The following is a 19,354-nucleotide window of genomic DNA, read 5'->3' as shown; positions in this document are numbered from 1 at the left end:
CAGCTCCTCAGAGCTCATCCTCTGAGTTCTCTGTACTCAAGTGACTCTCAATTAGCTGGTCCAGTGGAGTATAACAGTGTCACAGAGAATCACAAATGGGAAATAATCCCATAATTATTTTCTTGACCTTGCCTATGACTTTTTGGAATAGCTCTCTCTAGGGGTAGCAGCTGGTGTGACTCCCCTTCTGGGGACACAGGGTGGACCCCCAGCAGCGCTGTCTGTTACCACAAGTCTCATACTGGCCAGAGCTGATCAGTCTCAGCATAAGCCCCTGAGCCAATCTAGCCAATCAGATCTCGTGAATAGTTTGACATTTGAAATGGAGAAGAGACCTAGAGCCCTGAGAGTCATTGCAGCCAAGACATCAATGGCAGCCAAGAAGCAACAGCTTCTGGCTGCTCTGCTGCAATTCCTTGGGCTGCCCTGGATCCTCCTTCCCATGTCTGGGCAGCACAGTTCCTCCCTCTTCCTCAAAACATCCCTCTTTCTCTGTAAATTCTTTTTTTTTTTTTTTTTGGCTTAAACTAGCTGGAATCAATTTCTCTTACTTACAACCTAAAAAGAACCTTAACTCATTTACAAATAGTACTTAGGTGCTTACTCTACTGATGGCTGCCTTCCATTATATGAAGCAAAGCAATGTGGAAGAAAGATTAAATTTATTCTCTGTAGCTCCAAGGGGCCCACAGGTAGAAGTTACAGGGAAGTAGGTTTCATCTCAGTACAACGAGAGATTTCAAACAGTTCAGAACTGCCTACGAGGGAGTGGGCTGTCTGCTAGGTAGTAAGTGTCCTGTCACTGGGAGTATTCAACCCCAGTCAGGAATTTTGTAGAAGGCATTCATGTGCTGGCACCTACAGACCAGGAAGATTTTAATCAAGCCTTACCATCCATGCTTGTTTATGGAAACTGTGTGATTGTGTGTGTGTGTGTGTGTGTGCGCGTGTGCGTGTGCGTGTGTGTGTGCGTGTGCGTGCGCGCGCGCACATATATTTCATTTTTAAAATAAAAAATTAAATTATTATAGAGATTATGCTTTTCACACTACTCATACATCCCTTTCTCCTGCTCCTCACCTCTCTCTACCGATGATGATTCCTAGATCACTGGTTTTCACTCGTATTGGAATTACCTGGGGAGCTTTCAAGATCCCAGGGAATTCTGTGCAGCCAAGGTTGAGAGCTCCTGGTCTAGATCCTTGATACTTATGAGTGGTCCATGGGCTAGCAGCATCAGCATCACTCAGGAGTCCTTTAGACATGCAGACCCTCAGGCCCACCCCAGACCCACTGAATCTGATTCTGCATTTTCACAAGACTCGCAGGTGACTGGATGCACCAGCCTCTACCTCTAAACCATCGACCTCTCATCCTCACAGTCTGTGATCCTTCAATTACCCTCGGCTGAATAACATGCTGAACTGTATCTGCTTTCCCTGAGCATGAGCCTGCTGACCAGGGATAGTGTGCATGAGCAAGCATCTCACTGGCTACGGAGAGGAGCCAGGCTGGGTAAATGTCTGCTGTGACTAAGCCAGGTTCAGAGAACTATTATTTGCACTGGTTGGCATTGAACTTGCTACTCTGTAAACTGCTTCCTTCGACTGTACAGGCATGTGCTTGTCTGTACCATTGACAGGGCTCCTCCAAAGGCAGCTCTCTCCTATGTTAGATCCCCTCCTAAGCCTGAGTGCAGGAAGGCACATTAACCCTGTGGCCACCTGCAGGAGACGACACTGGGTGCTCTTACCTCCCTTCTCCTTTTTGTTGTGCCATGAGCTATAACTTTTATGAGTACACATGTGTGTGTGTGCATGCCTGGAAAAGCACTGCCCCCTACAGTGTTATTGGGGGCTGCATATTCCCCCAGCTTTAAGCCTGGTCTCAACTGTTCCTTTTCAATTCTCTGTCCATCAGTCACTGTGCCAAGTCTGTGGTAAAAGCCTATCAGTCATGTGTGATACTATACAACAACAGACACACTTTTAATAGGACAAAGAAAGAATGAAAGCAAAAAACTACAAAAATATACCTTGATAATACTACACCCCCCCCCCCAAAATAAAAACACATGAAATTATACTTTAAGGCAAGAAACATGACAAGAGAAAAAGGGGCCATTTCGTAATGGTAAAGGAGTCAGTCTAAGGGGAAGATATCACAACCCACAATTCTAAATCTGTATTTACCCAACTGCACAGGTTCAAAATATACAGAGAAAACTAAAAAAAGAAGTACACAAACCCACAATCATTGTGGGAGAGTTTCACACATCTCTCACATAAGCTGAGAAAAAAATAACAAGTAAAGATATAGAGGATTTGAACTACACAACCAACAAACTTGATCAACTGACATATATAGAACTCTCAACACAACAACTGAATTTATTCTTTTCAAGGTCACAGGGAAAATTTTTAACAATGTTGTTTACATGCAAAGCCACATAGAAAAGTCTAACAATTTTTTTAAAAACTGCTATCATTTAGACTATGTCCTCCAACCACATGGAATTAAGCTAGAAATTAATAACAAAATATAACTAGAACACACCCAAACTTCCTGAACATAAAACAATACACTTCTAAAGAATCCGTAATCAGGAAAAAATGTTAAAAGGAAAAGAATAACAAATACACAAAATATCAAAACTTGTGTGATGCACTACATCAGTGCTCAGAGAAAAATTCTAGAAAAATAGGAAACAAACATACAAGATAAAATCAACAAATCCAAAAGTTGGTCCTTTAAAAAGATTGAATTAAACTGATAAACTCATATCAAGACTGATAGAGTTTAAAAAAGAAAATAAAAATATAAATTGCTGAAAGAAGGAAGGAAAGAAAGACCACAGTGGTGCATTGGACTTGCAGAGGGAGAGAACATACCTAGGGATACAAAGTGGAGTGAAGAAAGGGGGATGGGCAGGGAGGTTGGGGATTAATTGGGTGGGGGACACAGAGTATAATCACATATGTGGTAATTGACATGCTGCCAGTATGGATGTGGCCATCACATCTTGGGCATGAGCGGTGACAGTCAGCTTTGTACTCCATGAATATTCATAACTAATAAAAAAAAAACTTTAAAAAGGGAAAATGACTAAAGACATTAGAAAGATAAAAGGATATTATGAACAACTTTTATGCAATAAATTTGACAATTTGGATGTAAAGAACAAGTTTCATAATAGTCATAACATCAAAAAGTGACCTAAGGAGAAGTAGAAAATCTTGATTAGCCCAATATTTATGAAAAAAAAAATCTGCTGTTGAAAACATTTCCACAAAGAAAACTACAAGCCCAGATGGCTTCACTATGTGTTTCCAAATACTTAAGAAAGAAAAACACCAATTTGGCACAAACTCTTCCAGAAATAGAAATAGAAGGAACATTTAGCGACTCTTTTTATGAGACCAGGTATCATTAAAAACCTGACAAAATGCAACGAGAATTAATATTACAGATGAATCTCACCCATAAGCATAAATGAAAAAATCCTTAAAATACTAAGGAACCCAACAAAAATGATATGATCATCTCCATAGTTGCATTTGAAAAAAGTCCACATTGATTCATGACTTTAAAAAAGCCCCAAATTTTTAGCAAACTAGGAAAGTTCTTTAATCTGGTAAAAACTTTACAGGAGGAGCTGCTGCTACAGCCAACATCTTACTCAATGGTGAAATACTGAAAACAGTTCCCTAAGATCAGTCCTAGGCAGGGCAAAAAGGCAAGAAGAAGAAACACTAGGCTCAAGAATTAAAAAAATAAAATAAAATAAAACTCTTCATTCAAAAATGATAAGCCTACCTAAAAGAATCCAAAATAATTTTCAGAGAAACTATTAGTGAATTTAGTAAAGGTAATCAATTACAAGATCAGTACACAAAATCAGTAGTTTTCTAGATCCTAACAATGAACAACTGGAAAATGAAGTTTAAAAAGATACCATTCATGTGAAAGCATCAAAAACATCAAATAGCAATGTATAAATTCAAAGAAAGATGTCCATGTTTTCTACACTGAAAACTGCAAATGACTGCTTAAGAGAATTTTTTTTTTTTTTTTTTTTTTTGGCTTTTTCGTGACTGGCACTCAGCCAGTGAGTGCACCGGCCATTCCTATATAGGATCCGAACCCGCGGTGGGAGCGTCACTGCGCTCCCAGCACCGCACTCTCCCGAGTGTGCCACGGGCTCGGCCCTAAGAGAATATTTTTAAAGCCTACATAAATAGGGAAACATACCACGTTCATGGATTGACTCAATGCTACTGAAATGTAAATATATCTCTCCAAATTGACCTAAGGGATACAATGCAATATCAACCAAAATCCCAGCGCACTGGGATTTTTTTTTGTTCTGTTTTGTTTTGTTTTTGAGGGGGGCAGGCGAGGAGAGGCAGAGGAGCAGAAATTGATGTGCTCATTATAAAATTCATATGGAAATACAAGGGGCTAGAAATAGCCAAGGCAATCTCTAAGAACCGGTTGGAAGACTTACACTACCATACATCCAGACCTTTTAGAAAACTATACCAATTAAAACTATGTGGTATTTGCACAGAGATGGAGAAAAACCCACCAGTGAAATAGCATAGAGAGCTCAGAAAGAAAGCCACACATACACAGTCCCTGATTATGGCAAGGACAACGTAACCCAGCAATGCAGAAGAGAAAGCATGGTCATTTCAATAAGTAATATGGGTTAATTGGATAAACGTACAAAAAAAAGTATCCTGACCCCTCTCTTAAACCATACACAATAATCAATTCTAAATATATTATAGATCAAAATATGGAAGGTAAAGTAATACATCCTTTAGAGGAAAATGTCCTTGGTATAGGCAAAGATTTTTTTACGCAGGACACAAAAGTACTAACAACAAAAGGAAAAAAAATGATAGATTATATTAAAAATAAGAACTTCAGGGCATCGAATGTCACCAGTAAGAAAGTGAAAAGGTAACCCATGGAGCAGAAAATATTTATAACACAAAGAAATCCTACAGTCTGAAAGCAAAAAATACAACCCAAGGAAGAATGGGTAAGGGATTAGAACAGATATTTCACAAAAAAGGATATACAAATGCCAGTAAACACATGAAAAGAGGTTTAACTCAATTAATCAATAAAATATAAATTAAATTATACAAATACAAATAGAATACAAATTAATCAGGGAAATACAATAAAATGCAATACAACACACATACAAAATGGCTGAGATGAAAAATGGAAAATACCAAGTGTTGGCAAGGATGTGAAATCACTGAAACGCTCATACACAGCTGGTAGAAGTGTAACTTGGTACAACCATTTTGAAAACAAAGTATCAGCTAAAGCTGCGGGTTCAGTGAGTTAGTTCATGGTGCTGCTAACACCAAGATCCAGGGTTCAATCTCTGTACCAGCCAGCCACCAAAAAAAAAAAAAAAAAGTACCAACTAAAACTGAACATATGTATACCTATAAGCCAGGAATTACATGCCTAGGTATTATACATCCAATGGAAAGGTGTTCCCCATAATGCAAGTGCCAGAAAGTTAATAACAACTCTATTCATAAGAGCCCCAAATTGGAAATTATCCAAATACCCAGCAAAGATAGAATAATACATTCTGGTACATTCACACAATGGAGTCTACACATCACTAAGAATGAATGATCTGCAACTATTTGCAACAACATGGATGAATCTCACCTGTATTAGTCCATTTATGTTGCTTGTAACAAAGTACTTAAGACTGGGTGATTTATAAAGATAAATGAAATTTATTGTTTACGGTTTTTGAGGCTGGGAAGTCCAAAGTCCAAGGAACACATCTGGTGGTGGCAACAGTGACCCAGGGGTCTCACATTGCAAGATGGTGGAAGCAGAGAGAGCAGAGAGAGAGAAGACAGACTCTCCTCTTCTTGTAATGCCCTCAGAACCATGCCCCTGACCACCATTTTTAATCCATTCACTATAGCACGGTCCTACAATTTAATCACATCTTTAAAGCTCCATCTTTCAATTACCATAATAGGATCTCCCACCCTTTTACCAGTCACAGTGGGGCTAATTTTCTAAATAAAGCTTGGGGGACACAATTAAGCTTCAGTGAGTTTTGGGGGACATAATTCAATCCACTACCTCACCCAACATAATGTTGAGCAAAAGAAAGCTGAAACAAAAGATCGCATACTGAACTATTCCATTTAGATAAAGCTCACACTCAGGTGAAACTAATCATAGCTGTCAGATTACCTTGCGGATAGGTTTATAGATCTGGTAGTACTGCACTACATGGCTGTGTTCATATTGTGAAAATTCTCCCAGCTATATATTTATGAAACAATGTTTCCGTTTCAATAAGAACTTAACAAAAATGCATGGCTACAGAAAGAGCATGTGCCTAGTCCCCTGGAGTACTGTAGCCACTCATGTATTCTCTAAGTACCTACTTACCCTACAGACAGACTTTCAGCATTTTGTTATTCTAAGGAAGGACAATCATCATTTCCTGAGGGACCAGTTCTGCCAGGGAAGGTGAGTGATGGGATTTCTGCAGAGAGAACAAAGCAAGGGATGCACTCTGCAGTCCCTATGACACCTTGCAAAGTGACAGAAGTGACACCATCATAACTTGCTACACACAGCTCTACTTATTCAGTTCAGAACAATTTTTTTTTTTAATTTTTATTTTGTCGATATACATTGTGGCTGATTATTGCTCCCCATCACCAAAACCTCCCCAGTTCAGAACAATTTTAAGAGAGTACCAAAAGAGTATTGTCTTTTAGCCACCCCTTAGAGACTAGAAACTTGTGAGAGCAGAATGGAGGAATGTAAAAAGACAGCAGGGCTGGAAATCTGATGTGCGGTTAACAGGAATAAAGAGCCCTTTGGACCTATTTGCCTGGAGCCCCAAAACTAGTATAGATAAATTCTAGAATCATGCTTCATAATAATGTTGATAATGCCTAGGATGATTTGGGGAGGAAAAATGCTTTGTAACTGACAGACTACTCAAGGTACTTTTCTTAAACTGTTATCAGTTATACTGAGCTACAAATTACCTAACAACATTGTTTCAGTGTAACCGAAATGCTTTTCTTTCGCTAAATCAGAACTGGCTGTAGCTAAATGATTTGATGAGTAGAGCCTTTAATCCTATAGATTAGTAAGGTTTGACCTTTAATGTTGGCAAGCATTTTATCTCCAGGGATGAATATCATCATTTGCCTTATATGATCCAGATTTTCTGAATAATTTAAGATAGTGCCTTCAGAATACAGGAACTCTTTTATTAAAGACTTCAACGAACACAGAATCACTCCCCTGTCTAAAGAAAGGGAGGAAAAAAATAACAACTGCTAAGGAAAATACCGAGATGGAAAGAGAACACTCAGGAATGCTATAAAATGAAATTCCTTGGGGGTGTGCTGACAACAGGGCATAGCAGTAGCAATTAGCACTGGCCAAATCCCAGTGTGATTACCTGCTCAGGTAATCACCAGCAAGGTCAAATGTCTTATAGTCTCACTGTCTTATACGGGCTGAAAACTGTCACAAGCAATTTCTGGTAAGAGTTCTAGAATGCCTCTGGGGACGATCATGGGCAGGAGAGGCCACAGCCGGCTGCTGCTTCCTGGCTCACTACCTATTACTCAGGATTCTTCCTGCATCCTTCTCACCTGGAACCTCACCTTCCACTCCTCCTTCCATTCAGAAATTATATAGGGTTCATTCATCCTACAGGGCTCTTATGCTCTCAGAAGATATAAACAGTGACTCTGAACAACAAAGACAAATATTTTGCTTCAGTAAACCCAAACGCCTTTGTCCAAGCAACCATGCTATGCAAAGTTTAGAGAAAAAAGAGAAAAATTATTCCTGTTAGTTCTTCCTAAGGCTCAGTGCATGTAAAATAGTTTGAACCAGGAAACCCATACCATCTCTAGAGTCCAAAGTCAGTCTTTATGTGATTATCAAAAGTCACATGTTCCCCATCTATTTCCATTTAAAAGAATAGGGGAGTGATAGCTTTAAAATAAGCCAAATTACTGCTAAATTCAGCAGCATGTGTTCACAATTTAGCAACTTATATAAAGTATATTTGAGTCTGTCCATGAAAAATGTGATGTAGTTTACCAAGAAGACACACAGATATAGAACCAAGCATAACAGCTGTAAAATTAAAATGGAATAGACTAAGATAATGATTTTTCATGGACTAAGATACATCATGTCCCAACTTGTCTCCTTCCTCAGTCCCCTATATGATATATGTTCCTATAATGTCAGCTGATTCAAAATTGCAATATTGTTCAAAGTACACTTAGATTGTTTAAAAGAAAAAATTCTATTCAGCTTTGTAGTGAAATGACTACTGAACTACTGAATAACAACAGCTCCCAAACTGGGGGTAGGAAGGGACCTGAATTTCAAAAAGATACCTCAATCTGTGGTCTTTCTTTTTTCATAGATCAACCAAGCTCTAGACTGCATAGGGGATACAGTAATATTATTTAGATTGATTCTACTTAAAAGAAGCTAGATTGGATAAAATCAAGCCATTAGTTATGATGGCAACCCAATTAAGCTAGCTTAACACCCCTTATCTCAGCTGTTATATTAATTGAGGAAGAAAAATAAATTGAAGATCCAACCCATCATTCCTCGTTATTTCAAGTACCAGTAAAATATCAATCATGTTGAAAATACTAGCTACAATTTTGTCACTGAAAAAATGGCCCAGTAAAAGAACTCTTGAAATCTGGTAACACAGAGGCTGCTATCGAAACCACTGGGAGGTGGCACACTCGGGCCATGGAGATGAGGCCTCGTGCTTTGCTACAGCTCGGAATGAGCCCAGCTCCCCATCTTAGCTGTGCAACCACAGGCGTGAGACTTACACTCTCTCTGCTTCAGTTTCCCCACTTGCGGAATGCAGATAATGCCACCTGCCTGCTGGGTTGTTATAAGGACTGGAAATCATGAATGCAAAATTCCTGGTACCTAGTAAGCACCTAGGAAATGTTTAAGTGAACTGACTTGAACTGAGTTATGGACTGATTTTCTAAACTTATCACTACAAAATCATCAGTGTCTGAGGCAGACTATGAAATGCTATCTTATGATCACCCTGTGGGTGATCTGAGCATTTTTCCAGGATATAGTAGAGATTCTGAAGCAAAGTCCATTCTCGAACTCCTGATGCAGAAACTGTGAGGTCAAAAATATGTGTTGTTTTAAGCTGCTGATTTTGTGGCGATTTGCTATGCAGCAATACAAAACTAACACAATGGACATTTGGGTAGTATTCAGATCTTAGCTTTTAAAGCCCTGGGCCGCTATGAACATTCTAGTACGGTCATCCCTTAGCATCCTCAGGCGATTGGTTCCAGGCTCCCCAAGGATACCAAGACCCATAGATACTCAAGTCGCTTATATAAAATGACATAGTATTTGCAAAAAACCTACGCACATCTTCCCGTATACTCTAAATCATCTCTAGATTACTTATAATACCTGGTACAGTATAAATTCTATGTAAACACTTGTTATACTGTGTTGTTTTGTTTTCATTATTTTGTATCGTGTTGCCATTTTTTATTCTGATTTTATTCTGAATATTTTCAATCCATGGTTGGTTGAGTCCATGGATGTGGAGCCTGTGGATACGGAGGGCTTACCAGGGACTTGAGCATTCACCCGCAGATTTTGGTATCTGAGGGGGGTCCTGGATCCTCCTGCAGATAACGAGGGTTGACTCTTCTCATTTCCAGCACATTCAAATGCCATCTCTTCATGAAGCCTCTGATCTGCTCCCAGACAGTTATTTATTCCATGCTACCAGCATTTTATCATCACATCTCTTCCCGCTCCTATCACACTTTCCTGCCTCTACCTGTTCACATATCTGCGCTTGCCATACTGTTAGTTTTCAAGAGGAGGTAACTCTATCATTTGATTTGAGTGCATTTCCAGCCAGGCAGAGGGTAGAGTCCCAATAAATGATTATTGACTGAATGAATAAAATGAAACTGTCAATGTTAAACATGGCCTTCAAATCAATATTTTGTTATTTTCCTTTTCTAAAGTCAGTAAAATAGAAATAAAAAGCCCAAAACTTGAATTTTTAAAAACATAGTTCAGTTTCATAGTTCAAGTTTATATTCATAAACTTTTAAAAATTTTTGAGGAAAATAAATAAATAAGTTTTTAAGTCCAAATTATGCAGATAATTGCTTTAATCTACATTAAGTATTACACATGGAAACCTGGCATTGTGTTTTGCAAAATTATTTTCTATGAGGTTTTTTTGGTTGGCTTACTATTAAATTTTTTGAATACATATACTTTTTAAAATGAAACTGGCAAGATCTCTATGAACAAAGCAATAAAATATGCTTACAAATTAAAAAACAACGACATTCTGGGCTTATAGGGCACATGCTAAAAATGATTTGTAAAATACTGATGTGGAAAAGCCATACTAGCAGAACACAAGGGATAAGCAAAAATATACAAAGGGTAGCCTTTTAGAAGAGAAGCCTGGTTCATTCTCACCTTTAAAGCTAAGGTAAAGGTGAGTTTAGAACCCTGTTTGTGTGTAATAAAAGATCTGACCTTTATTTGCTCATAGCTTCTTATTGAAAGTTCAACAGATGCAAAGAAACAGAGGGAATTTCGGGGGCAAGTAGACTCCCCACCCAAACGTCCTGTCCCAACACACAGGCCTCAAAAACTAGCTGCCCTGCTCAGCATTTGCCCAGCAGCCCACAGCCAAACTACAGTTCTTCTTAAATTGGCCCATCTTCTTGATGATCCTCCCAGAATACAGACCTCAAGCTTCCTTGAAACACCAGTCGAGGTCTCTCTCCCTGTCCCTGGCGTGGACACCCTGCTCTGCATCCCAGCCCCACAGCCCTCGCCTCCCCACACACTTTCACCTTCCCCAGGAGAGATATGGGAGGATGTGAATTTAGACATAGTCACTACTCTCAAACTAGAAGCAAACCTGTAGAAATATAAACACATATAATTAATGTATGGGACGAACAAAACATGTTTGGATTTTTCAAATCAATTGACATTAGTTCAATTTACATTATTGAGCACTGACTGTATACCAGCACTGAGAAAAACCCTGAAGCTCAGTATCCATGGGGCTCAGAAAAAGGCTTCCTGTCTCCACTCTTCTCCCTCTCCCTTCCTATACCTCACTTGGATACTCCTTCCCATAGAAAACCACTTGTATTCATGACTCCCAAGCTAAGATACACACTGCACGCCTCTAGGCCCAGCTATGACAATGTTTGGAACCAGTGACTAGAAATACCTACTACTTTCCTGTACTTCTCAGAGCTAGCTCCTGAAAGTTCTTCTTAAAATCCTAACATTTTGTGTACATTAAACCAGCCCATCCACCTGTGGCAATACCAGGGACCCTGTTCTTCTAAGGAAACTCTTTTGGAAGATGCATTTAAAATCCTATCTTACTAGTCTAGGAACACTGTAGCAAGTGTGAATCTGGTCCTTTGTATGTTGACAGCAGCATTATTCATAACAGACAAAAAGTGGAAACAACCCAATGTCCACCAACTAGTGAATGAATAACAAAACCATATAATGGATTATTATTTAGCCATAGAAAGGAATCAAGTACTGGTACATGCTACAACATGGATGAACCTCAGAAAACGTGTTAAGTGAAAAAAGTCTAGGCCCAAAAAGACTACCTGTTTTTTGACTCCATTTATATGAGCTGTCCAAAATAGAAAGTAGATTAGTGGTTGCCTAGGGCTGGGAGTAGATATGGAGAGTTAGTACAAATGGGACCAAGGTTTCTTTTTGGCATAATGAAAATGTTCTAAAATTAGATAGTGATGAAGGTTGCACAACTCTGTAAATTTACTAAAAATCATTTTGTTGTAAAAATAAAGAGTAAGAGAAATGAAAGGAGAGTAGAATTGGAGAAAACATTTTTTAATCCCTGTATAACTTTTCAGTTTAACATTTTTTTCTGATTATTATGGCAATCATGGTTATTATAAAGAAAATTAAAAATAGAGAAAAGTATCATTTTAATGTTAATTACCTGGTGAGATAATCACCACTTAGGTTTTCGTATATTTCTTTCTAATCTTTTTCTGATCCTATATGTATTCTTTAGTTAGGATCATACAATGTTTGTAGTTGTGTCTATTAATGAAAAGATGTAAAGCATGTATATATATGGCTTCTGAATAATGGATACTATCAGAAAAATCTCAGTGTTTGGGAGCTAAGTGGAAGTCCTGTGTGGTCCAGATTCTGAATAAAATAAAATTTCTGAGATTAAAAAGCAAAAATAAAAAATGTCCCTGTTTCTTGTTACATCTGCACACACTGCATCAAAGCAATGCTAGGAGATTCCCATGCAACTCACACTTCTCTGGGTACTGGCCTCAGCTCAACAGACCTTCCACCCAAAGCAGCGAGATGTTGGCCATGTAGGTAAGGAAGGCACAGAGACTGTTCTTACCCTCTCTACCAATGCTTAATGCCAGCCATGAGCACCAAAATACTAAGACTCTGAGCTCTGTGGTTCTGGTTCAGATGGGGAAGGTGGGGTACATTACAAATGCTGATCATTCCTTTTACTTTATGGAGCTACCAGAAAGCTGGAAGGATGGAAATACCATGTCTTTAGGCCACAGCTCTCAGAGATATACCGATGTCATAGTGCCTTGGATGTGTTACTTAATCTTTTCTGGAGTCCTCAGTTTTCTCTTCTGGAAAATGAGAGAAAATTAGAAAGTAGAACTCCAAGTGCTCAAAGCCAACAACCTATCTGGTTTGCTGAGACTTTTCCTAGTCTGAATGACAGCAGGTGCTGAATTTCTCTGCATAAATCCTTACCTTTCATTAATTATACATCCTGCTTCTCTTTGAAAATGCACAGCTCCACCCCACTAAGCCACGAGCACAAAAGCCTAAATGTAAAATTGTGAATGAACCAGACCCAGAGTTTAGCCAGACAGGCAATAATACGGATATATCCAGGTCTGGTGTCCAGCACAGATCGCCAGCGTGGCCACTTCACGGGCAGTTACCACAGCTCAGAGTGAAGAAACGCAAGTGAAATCATCTGAGTTTGGAATCAAACAGTGGGATCCATTTGGTCCTGTCTTGGTCCTATATGCTGAGGTTACTGCAAGCTGGCAGTGCTGAATGAAAATGATAAAGCCAGAACAGGGGTGAGCAGAGGTCCATGCCAGGAAGACCATGCTGGGTGCCACATCTGTGAAGCAAAAGCACCTCCGGGGTCTTAAAGTCACAGTCCTCTACATCAAACAGACCCAGTCATTCTGATCCCTAGGAAAGAAAATGATGACCATTTCCTCCATGTCTTGCCATTGTTTGGCAGCATGAGGCTAGAAGCAAAACAAACAATCCACTGAGACTTGCAGGTTGGAAGTCTCTTCAGTGGAGCGTGACAGGCCCTCACTGAAAATGGGTTACAAGGAAAACTGTCGTTCCCACTAAGCAAATCTAAACGGGCATGATTTCCAGCTGTCCTTGCCTACAAGTCTTCATTTCCTCACTTGGAAATGGGATTTGATATTGTTGTCTTGGGGGGTGGGGGGGTGAATTCAAAACATCTCTTGACATTCCATGCGCACTGTTGCAAGACTGACTCACCAACCTCAGGTCTTTCTAATAAGAAGTCAGTGACATAAGAGAAGAATCCCCAGCAACTGAGGTTTGCTCCAGGTTTGTTTTCCCTATGATGTCTTCTATCACAATACCCACTTTTGGGGGGGTGGGGGGAGATCTTTTTAGCTTTTGTACTTATTTCAGAACCCTACATGAGATGCCTATAAAACTATCCATGAGCGCTGGCTGGTTAGCTCAGTTGCTTAGAGCACGGTGTTGATAACACCAAGGTCAAGGGTTCAGATCCCGATACCAGCCAGCAGCAAAGAAAAAAACAATTATCCATGTGCACAAATAACCTCAACATTAAGAAATGAAGCAGTATGAGACTGAAAAGCATTCTTATGAGGAAGGAGGAAGCCATGAGTAAGGATGAAGAAATGTAGGAAACCTGCACTAGCAAAACTCAGGCAGAGAGAAATGTACAGTGAGAGACGCCCAACTCAGATGCCTCCAAAAGCTGGAGAAGAGGCAGCGGACTGGTAAGGACCCACGGCCATGTCATCTCCAAGCACACTCTCCTTTGAAGCCATTCAGATTAAAAAACAAGAACTGTCAGAACGCCGTGCATCCCAGAAACACAACGTATTTGCAAGCCAAATGCCAGTCTGCGACTGCTAGTTAAAAGAAAAATCCAGTTTCTTCTAGCACTGAAAATAGGTCAGCAGAAAGTCCCAGCATCAAAGAAATTCTGACCATAAAGACTTAGCATACATCTTTACCAAACACTCCACAGAGCCTCGTGGATCAATTATGCATTCAATTTTGTCCTGCAAATTAAAATCAAGTCATGTTTAAAGCAATCTCATTAAATTGCTTGCAAAATAGTGCACGTACTACAGCACTCCTGGTGTGGCATGGTGACATTTGTCATTCATTTTTGGAACCTTCCTTTCATGGGTGTGCCACCCCTCATCTCCTTTCCCTGCTTCTGCCTCACCTGCCCCTTACCTGTGCTTCACCTGCGCCTCACCAGGATCATCACAACCAGATCCCCTGGAGTTTTCAGCCTTGCCAACATCTGAGCCTGTCAAAGAAAAACTGACAGAGTTTTAAAAAGGCAAAGATTTTATTGAAGATTACTACAATAGGGGAGAGAGATTGAACTAATTCTGCAGAAACTGAGGGTGGGAGGAATTTTAAGTGCTGGGGTGAGCAAGTGGAAAAGTACTGGAGGACATTAGCAGGGAGGTCAGTCAGTGGGATTGGGCCTCTGTGTTTGTTAATTGGTGTGTATGGGAACTTAGGCTCCAACCTCCCACAGAAACTGGGAGATAGGAACACTGTCCTTCTTGATTACATTTCAAAGAGATGACTCCCAGGTCCTTGAGAAAGACATTTCTGAGTTGGGAAACTAGCAAGAGGCTAGGAGAAGACTTACCTCTGAAAGGGGCAAAAAAAGAATTTACAAGTTTTCTAAAGTAAATGCACTAAGGAAAGGGAGGTCAGGGGCCTGGAGTCAGGAAGCAGCCTGTTGAAAGTTTGGTCAAGCTGAGGGCAATGTTAAGAACATCCTGGTCAAGCCTGTCCTTGACCAGTGTAATGAAGTTCTTCTAGCCCTGCCTCAAACCCAGGGTGATCCTGCTGGTGGCTGAGCCTTGGGTTCCAGCGCTGATCCCCATGTTCTGAGGCTCTAAACCCAAACTGGGGTCTGGTGTTGCAGGGATGGATACTGGGTTCAGTGAGTCCTAAGTCACCACTACCCCACAGAGGCCCTATCCTGAAACAAGGGCCTGATCCAAGCTTCCTCCATCACACCCCTCCCTTCTCCACCTGGCACAGTCTTCTAGCTGGAAGACAAGGTCCCTGCCTTGGGGTCTAATTTCTGTTTCACTAACCTCTTTAAGCAAAGACTGTCCTTGTGTGGAGCCAGCTGCCTTGCTGTTACCTCTGAAAAAGATCTACACAACACTAGGGACATTTTTGGCTTCTGAGCTATTTCTCCGGCACAGATAGTAATGCCTCTGTTCCATGATAATCAGCAAGCCTGATGCGGGCCCGATCCCCTATCCCACGTGCTGTCCTATTGCTGAGACAACCTGACAATGACACAGGCTTTGTCCCAATAGATCATCAGTTCCAGCTAGCATAATGGGAACAGGAAGCTAAAATCTCAAATATTTAGAATGACCTACTCAAATGCCATTTATTTTTTTTTTTTTTTAAATAAAAATAATCCCACTTCTATGAAGTCCATAGAGTGGTCAAATTCATAGAAACAGAAAGTAAAATGGTTTCCAGGGAGTGGGGGTGGAGGAATGGGGATTTAGTGTTTGATGAACATAGTTTCAGTTTGGGAAGATGAAAAACTTTTTAATGTGAACAGGCTTCATGCCACTGAACTGTACACTGAAAAATGGCTTAAAATGGTCAATTTTATGTTATGTATATTTTACCATGATAAAAATAATAGCTTGTAAGAAAGAAGATATTTCAGAAAATAATCATGGTTTAGGGATTTTAGCTTGTTTTCATGGATGAAATCAAGAATCAAGCTACAATGTAAGAATCAAGCTACAGAATAAAAGTTCAGACATAGAAAGTGAAGATTAACATTTGCTCTAGAGAATCTGAGCCCATCTTAAACCTTTCTGGGCCTCTCAGCCTTACCATACCTAAAATGAAGCTGTCTCAGTTCTGGTGCTCTGAACTTGGACTGAGCAGTGGCTGCACTTCCAGTGTATTAGTCCGTTTCTGTTGTTTATAACAGAATACATGGAACTGAGTAATTTAGAAAGAAAACAAAATTTATTGCTTACAGTTTCAGAGGCTAGGAAGTCCAAAGTCCAGGGAACCCATCTGGTGAGAGCTTTCTTTGGTGATGAGTTCAGTGACTGCAGATTATCACGTTGCAAAATGGCAGAGCAACGAGAGAGACAGACTCTTCATGCTCCCCTTTAAACGCCCTCCAGACCACGCCGAGAACCACCATTATTAATCCGTTCACGATGGCATGGTCCAATAATCTAATCACCTCTTCAAGGCCCCACCTTTCAATTACCATAATAGGATTTCCCACCCTCTTAACAGTCACAGTGGGGGCCAAGTTTCTAATACATAAAACTTGGGGGACACAATTCAAGCTTCAGTGAGTTTTGGGGGTACTTAATCCAATTTACTACATCCAGTATCCGTGGATTCCTGAGTGTGAACTCAGGTGCATTTCCCTGTGCAGGGGTCATGACCTTCCTCAGATTCCCAATGGGAAACTCACTTCCCAACAACCGTGAAGACCCACTGACTGGAATGGCTCATTTCTTAGGGGCCCTTTCAACTCATAACATCTTAAAGGCAGACGCCCCAACAGCCAGTTCCCCTGTGCATACTCGGATGTTGGAATGCCCGCCTTAAAACGGCTACCCTGAGAACACGGCCCTTGGGCTTCCTCCAAGAGAGCTGCAAAGAACAGGAAATACTGTTCTAGCTCCATATCCCAGGGGTTTTGCTCAAATGGAGGCTTTTTCCCTATTGAAATAGAAAATCCATGAAGAAGGGGCACAGTCCTAACCAGGTTTTGATTCTGATATTTGGTTATGGAGTAGCCATGGGGCTGGGGCTGCTGATGGAAAGGGGAAGAGAAGGAGAGAGGGGTTTTTGCTAAATATCTAGAGAATACCTAGAAGCCCCAATATTTCCTGAGCCCTAGAAACTATTGGAGCCAAATGGGCTTGTGAAGAATCACTATGTTTTGAATTAAACCTGAAGTTTGGATGTGATTTTTCTCCATCCTGTGCATATAACTGGGAGAGGCTCTTTTCCTGAAGATTTTGTGAATCCAGTCTTTACCTCATCACCCAGAGAAGCTCACTTTACTGACTTCAGAAGAAGAAATCAACAGCCTGGCCTGAGAATAACACATGGGAAATTGAAGACAGTACTATAATTAAGTTCACGAAAGGCCGATTCTTATGGCCATATTTCAAATGCTCATAATGCTTTCTCATCCATTCTACCAAATGACTTTACTTTGTAATATATTCAGAGTGAAAAAATATAATGGATTCTTCTGAGATATTCAATTAGCTCAATAAAAAGAGAAAAATAATTTTTCAATGAAGAAATTTAACCAAATGACTAAAGCTGACAGTGAAAAACCAACTTCAAAGTAATTAAGCATTTTTTTAGTTCTTGCTCTAACGAAAGTTGATGATATGCTGCTATTAGAAATAGCCTCCTTCTGATGATTAATTACATTCGTGTTTCTATTTTAGAGCATATTTATTTGAATGTTTACTCTGAAACTGTCTTGGGGTTTTGATATATTTAAATCTGCACCAGCCCCTCTAAGGAGGATCTGCTCTCACTGTTTCATGACTCACTGCTCAGTTTCCTTCGAGCTGGTTTCCTCCCCATTAATGGAAACCTCTCTCACAAAAATCACTGGTAATATTCCCCTTGCAAAATCTCATTAAATCTTCTATTTACTCCTTATCCTGTTGGGTGTCATAACACATTTAATTGCTGATCATTGCTTGCTCTTCCAATTCATCTCCCCCATGTCTTCTGCAAAACTAGCACCTGCTCTTTAAACTTTGGAGTTTTCTAGGACCCCTTGCCACTGGCATCTTGCACATTCCCTTTGGGTAATCTCATTTGCAAGAAAGGTTTCAAAAGCATCAATGTGCTGAGAGCTTCTCAGCCTGTAACTCAGCCCTGGCATTGCTCCTAAGCTGCTCACTTCTGCACAGGTGCATTGAACTTGAGGGACTGACCGTTGGCACAATCAAAGTGGAACTTACTGTCTCTCCACCCCCCACTCCCCTTCTGCTGCTCTTCTGGCAGCCTCGTATGGGTACCTCATCACCCACATAAGACATTTCTCTCCTGTTCAAGCTGCCCACATCGTGACTCGCTTCATCTCTCGCTGATCTCCCTGCCTACAATGTCTAACATCTTCTATCGATACAAGTGTGTTTTTCTGATCAGATCAGACTGTTCCACCACCTTCCTGAGAAACCTCTGTTGGCTTTGTACAGTCTGCAGAATCAGTGCAGGTTCCTCATCATGACAGCCAAGCCCCCCGTGCCCACCCAGCCTCCAGTCTTGCCCCTTACCATCCTTCAGTATACCCTGCTGTCGAGGAACAGCTCTGTGCCCTGGTGACTTTGCATGTAGTGCCTTGTAGGAAGGGCTGGACCCACAGCTGATCTGAATCTTGGCAGAATGCCTGTTGCCCTCCCAGACAATTTCTTGTCACCTTCCGGGTTCTGTGACGTATGGGGGTTCTGCCTGCCCCTCTTCGGGCACAGCTGCAGGTGATAAAACTGCTGAGAAGTGGCATGAAATTAGCTCCTCAGCAACATCCCCTCATTCATGTGGCAGCTGTCCAGCCTCTTTTGCTTTGGTGTCACCTGCATAAAGGCCTGCATAGCCCACTCTTCCTTTTACTGTCTTGTAACTAACAAACTGAATCTTAAAAAGACTTATCGTTTCATGGCTAGGATTCACCCTGCCTGTGCTTGACATGTGCACTCTAACTTCAGATACTCACCACCTCTAAGCCCCATGGGATCAGGTAATTTAACTTCAAACTTGATGTGCATTTTAAAAAATAAATATAGTACGGAGATCAAATAAAATCAAACTTGGAAATCTGGTTAAGTGCAAGTAAGGGTAAGAAAAATAAAATGGGGCCATCCATTAGGTTAGTACTATAGAGTAC

General features: G+C 40.5%; 1 protein-coding gene across 1 annotated transcript in view; it reads left to right on the top strand.

Moving 5' to 3' along the window:
* The window catches only part of CDH13 (cadherin 13), a 1,069,738-nt gene that overhangs the window by 1,038,897 nt on the left and 11,487 nt on the right, over positions 1–19,354 (top strand). The gene's annotated exons all lie outside the window — the stretch shown is intronic.

The sequence above is a fragment of the Cynocephalus volans genome, chromosome 10, assembly GCF_027409185.1.
Source record: "Cynocephalus volans isolate mCynVol1 chromosome 10, mCynVol1.pri, whole genome shotgun sequence".
Lineage (NCBI taxonomy): Eukaryota > Metazoa > Chordata > Mammalia > Dermoptera > Cynocephalidae > Cynocephalus > Cynocephalus volans.
This window is presented reverse-complemented; position numbering and strand designations above follow the sequence as displayed.